We start from the raw sequence: 10,069 nt of genomic DNA on the forward strand, positions 1-10,069 counted from the left end.
GGAGATCCCAAATTGTATAACTCTTGTCTATAGGGAGAAAAGAAAGTCCTTGACTGGTGAATAGGGGGTGTGAAGGAGAAGTAAAGGCAAGAGTAGTTAGCATTCCAAGTTCTCCACAGGAAACCAGAAAAAAATTAGAACAGGACAAATTTCAAATGTTCATATGAGAGTCCATTGGGATTTCTTGACGAGAGCTTCCTGAGTTTGAGGCCAATTTGGACTTCTTAGCAAGTTCCAGGCTGGCGTAGGCTACACTGAGATCCTGTCTCAAAAACTGAAACTGGGTGTGGTGGTTCAGACCTTTAATCCCAGCACTCAAGAGGAAGAGAGACAGGTAGATCTCTGTGAGTTCCAGGCTAGCCAGGACTACATAGTGAGAGTCTGTCTCAAACCAAAACAAAACAAACATCAAACAACAAAAACAGCATTGAAGGATCAGTATATGAGGAATTCATTTACTATTCTAAACCGATAATCCAGTATTAAGGAAGAAATCAAAACATACTAAATCTAGGGAACTAGGTCCCAGTAATTCCCTATGTGTGAAAGTCAGCTGTTTTCATCTGTATTTATTTGTTCAGTAAGTTTAAACAAGACCCACATTCAGAAGTTTAGATAAAACAACAGATAGAATGCTTAACAATGAAGACAAATATAGTTAAAGCTTTAGAACGTTTTCAGGTCGTTGGAATATCTGTTCCTTAGGGGTCACATGGGCTTGGGAGGGGCCCCTGGCTCCTTCCTTTTACCAGTTCCATTTATGTGAAGTTAAATCAAAGGTCCTGCTCAACCATGGCTGGCTTCACTTGGAAGCATGGAGGAAATGTTTCCTCTGAGTTGACCCATCTCTTTGTAAACTGGGTACTGATTTAAGTCCATCTGGTGGGGTCTCCATGGCCTCCCTAAACAGGAGAGGTGACTCATCACAGTTACAGGACATTTTGAGAGATGCTCCATTGTCACCTGGAACTTAGTCAACCTTAGAGGGAAAGGAGCAAAAACTGTCCTTTAAGTCCCTCTGACCAGATTAGTATAGGCCTCAAAGTATGGGTGTTAAACATCCAAGAAGGTTAGTTCCACCAGTCTGGTACTTTTAATTACCATGTGCTATGTAGATAAAACTTGGTCAAAAACCAAATGTTCTCAGATACACCTTGACTAGACATATATTTGGTCCTTAAACTAGTTGACCAAACTATGACCTTAGAAAATTTAAGATTCTGTGTATATTATTTTTGTCTCGTCCTTTATATATCATAGCAAACTTACATAGACCCTCATCATTTGCTTAGGCTTTCTCATTTTTTTCTGTATAGTTTTGAAAATATCTCCATTCCCATATCCTTTTAACATCTTTTACATTATGCCTGGCCTACATTCTCATTTTCTTTTTTAATAATTGTGAGAAATAGTAACAACAAATAAAATTTCCATCTGTTGTGAGAATTCTTTTCCTGGGGATACTAAGCAATGCTTATCCCATTTAAAGGTTCTAGTGTCAAACCAATGTTTGATTAGAATTTTCTTAGGGAACCAATGAATTTACTGAACTTACAGAGATGACTGAGGGGTTGCTGAGGTGTATGTATGACCTGAGGGTATGCACACTGGAAAGCCTTTACCCAGTAGGGATCAAGCCTTCTCTTCCTAGCCTTCCCCAGATTATATACTTTAGTCCTCCCCCAATCAGGAAGCACATGTGTGATTAGGGCCAAATTACATACAGTTGTCTGGGAAGAATGGCTGGATACTCTGGTGAGGGTCCACTGACCTTGCTTGGCCTTCCTTTAATGAATGATGCTCAACAGTCAACAAGCAAAATTGTGATGTTTAGTGATCAGGCACAGCTGAAGTCGTGATGATGGTAGTTATTTCATGCAGAAGGGACTGCTGTATAGCATCATCTTATTAAAAGGACCTGGAATTTAAAGGATTTGGTTCTAGGATCCACAAATGAGGGAGAACATCAGTTTCTAGATCCATCCATTTACCTGCAAATTTTATTATTTCATCTTTCTTTACTACTAAATAGAACTCCATTTACTACCTTTTTGTTAACCACTCATCAGTTGAGGGGCACTTAGGTTGCTTCCGTATCTTAGCTATTGTGAAAAGAGAAGCAACAAGCATGGTTGTACAAGTGTCTTTTATAATAGGATGAGTCCTTTAGGTATATGCCAAGGAGTGGTATAACCGGGTCATATGGTAGGTTCATTTTTAGCTTTTTAAGAGTTCTCCATACTGTTTTCCATAGGGCTTGCATGAGGTTGCAATTCCATCAGCAGTGAATGAGCATTCCCCTTTCTCCACATCCTTGCCAGCATTTGGTATCATTTGTTCTCTTTATCCTAGCCAGTCTGATTGGGGTAAGGCGATACCTTAGCGTGGTTTTAATTTGCATTTCCCTAATTATTAATGATGTTGAACACTTTTGGAGATGTTTCTTAGCCATCTTTATTTCTTCCTTTGAGAACTCTCTGTTTAGATCTTTAGCTCATGTTTTAATTGGGTCATTTGGTTTCTCAATTCTTTGGTTTTTGAGTTCTTTATATATTCTGGATGTTAAACCTCTATCAGATGTGTCACTGATGAAGATTTTTTTTCCATTCTGTGGGTTTTCTCTTTTCTGATTGTTTCTTTTGCTGTACAGAAGCTTTTTAGTTTAATGAGGTCCCACTTGTTGATTGCTGACCTTAATTCCTGAGCAACTTCTGTCCGATTTAGAAAATCCTTTCCTATACCTATATCTTGTAAGTTACTGCCAATATTTTCTTCTGATAGTTTCAGGGTTTCCAGTTTTACATTGAGGTATTTGATCCATTTGGAGTTGACTTTTGTGAAAGGTGAAAGATAAGGATCTAGTTTCATTCTTCTACAGGTGGAGATCCAGTTTTGCCAGCACCATTTGTTGAAGATGCTGTCTTTCCTCCATTGTGTGTTCTTGGCACCTTTGTCAAATATCAGGTGGCTGAAATTACGTGTACACAGGTTTGAATCTTCAATGATGGTCCATTGATCTATGTGTCTGTTTTCGTGCCAGTACCATGCTGTTTTTATGACTATAACTATGTAGTATACTTTGAGATCTGGTGTAGTAATCCCCCCAGCTTTGCTCTTTGGGCTCAGGATTACTTTGGCTATCCAGGGTCTTTTGTGCCTCCATATGAATTTAAGGATGGATTTTTCTAATTCTGTGAAGTATGTCATGGGGATTTTGATTGGGATTGCATTGAATCTATATATTGCTTTTGGTAGGATGGTCATTTTCACAATATTAATTCTTCCAATCCATGAACATGGGAGGTCCTTCCATCTCCTGGTGTCTTCCTATATCTCTTTAATGATTCAAAATTTTCACTGTAGAGATCTTTGGTGTCTTTGGTCATCTTCATTCCAAATATATATATTTTTTGTAGTAATTGTGAATGAGAGCATTTCCCTGCACTCTTCCTGCAATTGCTTGTTATTGGTATATAGAAAGGCTACTGATTTTTGAAGATTGATTTTATAACCTGCCACTATACTGAAAGTGTTGATCCATTCTAGTTTTCTGGTGGAACTTTTAGGATAGCACTGACCTGATGCAAACAGAGTTTTTTAAACTTTATTTCTATTTTATGTGTATGAGTGTATTGCCTGCATGTATGTGAGTGTACCTGTGTTGTGCAATGCAATGTGTTGTGGAGTACAGAAAAGGGCGTCAGATCCCCTGGAACTGGAGTTATGGTAGTTACCTGCCATGTGGGTGCTGGGAATTGAACCTAGGTCCTCTGCAAGAGCAGCCAGTTCTCTTTACCGGTGAGCCATCTCTCTGGCCTACAGAGTTTTGTGTAAGCAGGGCCAAAGGGAATCTGTGCTCTGAGGCCTTGCTTCCTTTGACATGCCTCATCAGGCAGGCTTTAATCACAGCCTTCTACATGCTGCTTGTGTGCTGTGTCTCCCTCCATGACCTTCAGCTGACCCTTTGCGGTTGCCTCCACTCAGCTGTAGCCCATGTTAAGAGATGGGCTCTGGGATGGGCTTGGTCCTTCTGTCTTAGGAAACTGGTTTAGGAAGCATGTTGCATATCTGTCTCTAGAAACAGAAATGCTTTTACTTAGCCTCCTGCCATTGGAGGCAGCTGGTCTTCATGTGCTTTGTCATTGTCCTTACCACTGGGCAGGAGTCAACGTGTCTGTGCATTTTATCCAGAGTCATCCAGAGTCCCTGCCCCAGGACATCCAGTGTCCTGCACTTTACACTGCCCTCTCACTGCTTGGAACGTTTGTTCTGTTTCTGGTCTTGAACCTCACCTGTGTTATTTTCCTGCTCATATAATACCCAGTGTCAAGTATCAAGCCAGAAGCCTCTTTCTGAAAGTTTATCTTCTATAATATAAATTTCAGTCACTTTATCATGACAATACTTCATTGTATAACCTCGTTTTGAATGACTTCATAATAACTAAACTGGGTCAGAGTTCAACCTGCATTTAACCTAACATCAGCCAGCTTCTGATGTTAGACGTGCAGTTTTATAATTGATTACTAATATAAATGAGTTGGATATCTATAGCCTTCAAGAACTCCTTTACCTTTCTGTCACTGACTTGTGATAAATTCCATATGTCAAAATAACTAAAAAAATAACTATTTTATGTAAGTTTATATTGAACTGTCCTTTCATGAGCTTTTTTTTGTTGTTGTTAATTTTTATCGAGCTTTTAAAATTTCATGCAATATTTCCCACTCACATCAGACCCCCTCGCCCATCTTATGTGCATTCTTAGAAGGGTACCCTGGCATCAATTGTGGGTGTTTACTTGGCTCAGTCTCCACTTAGTCACAACCTTAACAAAAATGCTTTTTTGATTGGTAGGCAGAATCTCACTATTTAATGTTGTGTTTTATTTCCTTGATTATCGGTGATGTTTATTTAACATTGCCTTTGTCCGAAGTCTCATCATATTTTACTCTTTGTATTGCCATATAGCCTTTACAAATACATTTCTAATTTTATATAAAAGTTAACTTATGCAAATGTGTTTGTCAAGTGTGCCTTTGAGTTTGACCTTTTTTTTTTTTTTCCTGAGATTGTCTCTCTGTAGCCCCAACTGGCCTGGAACTCACTCACATGTAGACCAGGCTGGCCTTCCTTGACCTCAGAGAGATCTGCTTGCCTCTGCCTCCCTGCTAAAAGCATGGGCCACCACGCCCTCTGAGTTTGACCTTTGTTAAAGTTTTGAAACATGGATGAACGGTTGTATAACTGAGTCACTCACTGAGCAGGGCTGAGGGCTCACCTTGCTCTCTGCAGGAAGAGGATATTTTCTTCCTCATAGGCCCAGGAAGGAGAAGGCAGAGGGCCTGAGGAGCCAACATAGCATCCTCTCCACCATCTCAGGCACGCACTTGGTTCCCATGGATCACGGCCCTGCTCAAACATCCACTTTGCATATTCCATATGGTGCACAGATGGACTCCACTATAGTCTCCAGGCCCATCCCCCAAGCCTGTAGAACCCATGAACTTGAATAATGAAGCCATGATTCTCTTCCTTGTGGGCTCATTTGCAAAGAATCATAAGGTATTTTTCTTTAAAGTCTCTCAGGCTAATCTTTCTCCTCTTCTCTTCTCTTCTCTTCTCTTCTCTTCTCTTCTCTTCTCTTCTCTTCTCTTCTCCCTGCCTCCCTCCCTCCTCTTCCTCTCTTCCCCCCCCCACTGCTTAGAATGATTATTGGGATCTTATAACCATCATAGTATCCTGCTCACTGCATTGTGTTTCCTGAAAGGAAGATGCCACACAGACACTTTTTCCTTGACCAAAGTTCAGTGACGCCCTCCATGCTAGGGGCCAGTAGCCCCAGCTGGACTTGAACTCACAGAGATCTGCCTGCCTCTGCCTCCCAAGTGCTGGGATTAAAGGTGTGCGCCACCACATCCAGCCAGGCTAGTCTTTCTATTCTTAATTTTTTTCTCTGTAAATTGTTATGATAATTAGAAAGGCAATAGGGATTTCAGACAATGTATTTTGACACTATAAATCCTTATCCAAGGATATGCTAAAACACTTGATGCAGTGGGCTGAGTGTCTTGAGGGGATCTTGTCTCTTCCCATGACTTAACTGATGCTCGCTTCCTTTGAACCAGTTGTCCTCAGGTTGGGTACATGTCCTATATAAGCCTGCAGTATGTGACAGATGACTCAGATGTTTACTCTCTGGAGACTTGGTCTTGAGCAGAGTGAGCAACTAGAAGCAGTTTCTTACTGGGGATAGACTCTGAGCTTACCTACTGGGCCATGAATGCCTCCAACTGCTTCTTCCAGTTTTTCAATTATCTGGGAGTCTTGAAGGCCCCACTCTACAGGAGAGACTGCTTTATGTGGACAGCAAGTGAAAGTATGTGCAGGTAACTGGAGTCCCAGAATAAAAGATGCAAAGTAGTTGTGGAATTCTACACATGAATACACAGTGATGCTAAAAGTGTCCTTGAAAAAGGATCAGTTATTGAGACATGCTGCTGTGTATAAAGATGGGCTCAGAGGAGGACACAGTGATGCCACAGCACAGTCCCCTGAGAAGCAGCCTCAGCTCCACTCAGCATGGTGTAGTCGTGGACTCTCCTGTCTGTAATATCCTGGCTGCTACTTGTAGGGAAAGATTTTACATTCACTTCTTAGTGTTCTTGTAGATTTGCTCAGAAAAGTAATAAAATAAAATATCCTCTAGGAAGCAGAATCCTGATTTAAAGAGTATTTTTGGAGTTCAGAGGTTCGTTTTTTGCCTCCTGAACTTACTAGCAGTTTGAGGCTGGCTAACTCAGCTGAATTTTCCCAATTTCTCTTTTCCCATTATAAAAAGATATATAGTAGAATTTACATATTGCTTGATAAAATCACTGTAAACTTTGGAAAGATGAGATACTGAATACCCCTGACCTGCTTGCACATGAGCTGATCTTGAGAATTGATCACATGATTGAGACTGTCCAGCGTCTAAGTTCACTCTGTGAACCAACCAGAAGATGAGAAATGCGAGCAGACGCTGAAGTAAGACGTGTGACCCTTGGCAGCTGGCAGACCTTTGTTCTGCACAGGTCCCCAGTTTAAGGCTGTGAAAAAAAAAAGTCAGGTGCTCAGGTCCCTTTGGTTCTGCTGGGCTTCCCACTAATGGGGGAAACTGTACTTTTTGTCTAAACCCCTAGAGGGTGTCAACGTTCCATATCACCCACCCTCAGACACAGCAGCACAGGTTCTGGCTGCTTAAGAAAGTCATTTAGAAAGAGTCCAATACTTTTGGATTGAGGACTTTCTTCCCTAGGTAAAGGAAATGGACAAAAAAATTGTGATTTGATTTTCTTTTTATGTTTGAACTGAACTAACAATGTACACAATATGTAATATGTTGCACAATTGTCGCACCAAGACATGCACTGAGTTCCCTGAGTCTGGCTGGGAGCTAGGCTCTCATTGTATTCCTCCAGTGCCAGCCTTTCCAGTTAGTGTAAGAATACTACAGGGCCACACCTTGCTGCCATCTTAGAGCCAAAGCCACTTCCCCAGGATCAGCTTGGATCTCACCTTTGGGTGGAGCAGAACAGCCCAGAATCAGTTATACAAAAAGGAGGAAACCAGGAAGCTGAAGAGCCACAGGATGGATAGGTAGGGAGCTTGGAATCTGTAGGGAGACTAGGACAAAATAACAGAAATAGATGGTCAAAACTTAACGTTAAGATGTTAAGTTTATCTTTAGAAGAGGTCATATTTTGGCCTGAGAGACAAAACAGGGACTGGGGAGAGGAGGATAGGGTGTGGTCAAGTGAAAGGTTGCCCACTGTAGGTGACACAAGTAGAGATTTAGTGCAAACTGTATAGGTCCTCAGGAGAATGCCATGGCCCAAGGAGGCAGAAACTCATCATTCAGGCTGACAAATGAGAGAAAAAGTTCTGTTTGTCTCCCCTGGGCAGCAGAGTCACTCCTGGGTGCCAGAGACATTCAGGCTTAGTTGCAGCAGCAGGTGAATTGATTAATGACCAAAGCTAAAGGAAAAACGTGTATTATTTGGATTTTTCCCAAGATTCAATTTCAAATAAGTAAATAAAAATGAGGTAGATATTGCCTTAGTTGTTTTTGTTACAAAAACTACACTAAAAAATAATGGTAGTGGAAGTCAGAGTCTGCCTGTAAATCAAGCTTCCTGTTCAAGAGAGACTACATTTCCACTGGGACATGTAGAAGTTCAGCAACAGAAACAAACTTGCATGAAGTTTATAGAGGAGATGTCTAATTCAACGGATTTTTTTCCGTCTGTGTTGGGCTTCTTGCCGAAAGTGCCTCCATCTCTACAAGACTCCTTCAGTTGGCATTTACAGCTCTCTGGAAGGCACCTATGCTGCTGTGTTGGGCTGGTGAGGGCAGCACCTGCTCCCACCCTGAGATCAGCTTCCTTATGGTTTCTGAAGGACACACAGGGCTAGCCTCAGTGGGTGGAAATGATAGGCCCTAAGCTTCTTGCGGACTTGCAGTTTGGTCAACAGCTCAGCTTTGCTCAGTGCTCCTCAGCTGCTGGCAAAAGGGAACCCAGACTCCACACTGGTCCTTCCCAGAACTAGAGGTTGGTGCTGACCATCAGAAGGAAGAGCTAGGCCAAGGGGCAGGTGTCCCTGTCACAACTGGTGGCTATGTTCCAAGAACGAACATCTTAAAGGGCAGGAATATTACTTTGACTACTCTGTCCCCAAGCTTCTAAGGACCAAATGTGATGCCTGTAAGGAGTCCCCCTGACTCCTTTGATCACTCAATATTGCCTGCCCACCCTGTGAAGCCCAAGGTCTGCTGCAGCTCATTTTAGACTCTTTTTGAAGCAGCTTTCCTTACATTCTTGGGTTTAGCCATCTGGCCAACCTAGGGAGTTTGACCTCCCTGACCACAGCAAGCCTGTTCCCTCTCTGAGGCTCAGTGTCAAGCTTGGCCTCCACTCAGACAGAACTCTCCAGAGGTCATGCTGTCCACTGACTAATAGAAAGCTTATTTTGGCCTGTACCCAGCTTGTGAGAAAACAGTGTAAAACTTTACACTTTAACTTTATTAAAGTTTCAACATACTTTAAAAATTTCAGAAAATAACATCAGTGAGTAGGCCCAGAGGGAGAAGCTGGACACAAATGCCTAGGGACCAGCGTAATGGGTGTGGAGTGCTGAGGGGCTCAGGAGATATCCTTGTGTGTCAGGCCAGTGCTCTCCATACATACAGGGACTTCTGAAGCCCATTCTGCTTCCTGGTAAAGACTGATGGCTGTGGCTGTTTCTTCACTGTTCTCAAGCCCAAACACAAAACTATAAGGTAGAGACAACCAGTGTGGAGGACAGGGGTGGGCAGGACTATGGTCTGAACTTGGTCACAGTGAAGAAAATCAAGGCTGTCTGGATAGGGACAACCAGCTTCCCAGGAGCCTCACTCTGGGCTAGAGCCTTCATGGCAGAGAAACCTTTACAACTGCCTTATGGGGCCAGAGAGATGGCACAGCGGCTAAGAGTACTGACTACTCTTACAGGCCCCTGGATCAGGTCCCAGCACCCACATGGAAACTAGCAATCATCAATAACTCCATTTCCAGGGGGATCCAAACCCTGTTCTGGCTTTCCCAGGTATTGCATGTACAGTTACACTTACATACGTGCAGGCAAAACACTCATACACATAATATAAAAATAAATAAAAAATTTAAAAACTGCCTTGTAAGAAGGGTTGAATAAGGCATTCTTGAAACAAAAGAAATAGACTTCACATAGTCCACACAAAATGAACAATGATATATGAAGATAAGCAAAAGAATTGAAAGTGATAAAATTTGAGAGGAAGAAAATGAAACTCCTCAAGTACAGGTGTTATTTTCTACTCAGAAATCCACAAATAAAGTGCAGATAGATGATACAGCGTCAGTCTAGGGAGATCACTGACCATAAAGTCAATGATTTCATCTATTTCATTTTGACAAAAAAATCCTTAAAGGTAGTTTTATAAAAATATCTTTTTTTTTTTTTGGTCTTTTGGACAGCTGTAGCCTCAGCTGTCCTGGAACTCGCCATA

The sequence above is a fragment of the Nannospalax galili genome, unplaced genomic scaffold, assembly GCF_000622305.1.
Source record: "Nannospalax galili isolate Female #2095 unplaced genomic scaffold, S.galili_v1.0 scaffold557, whole genome shotgun sequence".
Taxonomy (NCBI): Eukaryota; Metazoa; Chordata; class Mammalia; order Rodentia; family Spalacidae; genus Nannospalax; species Nannospalax galili.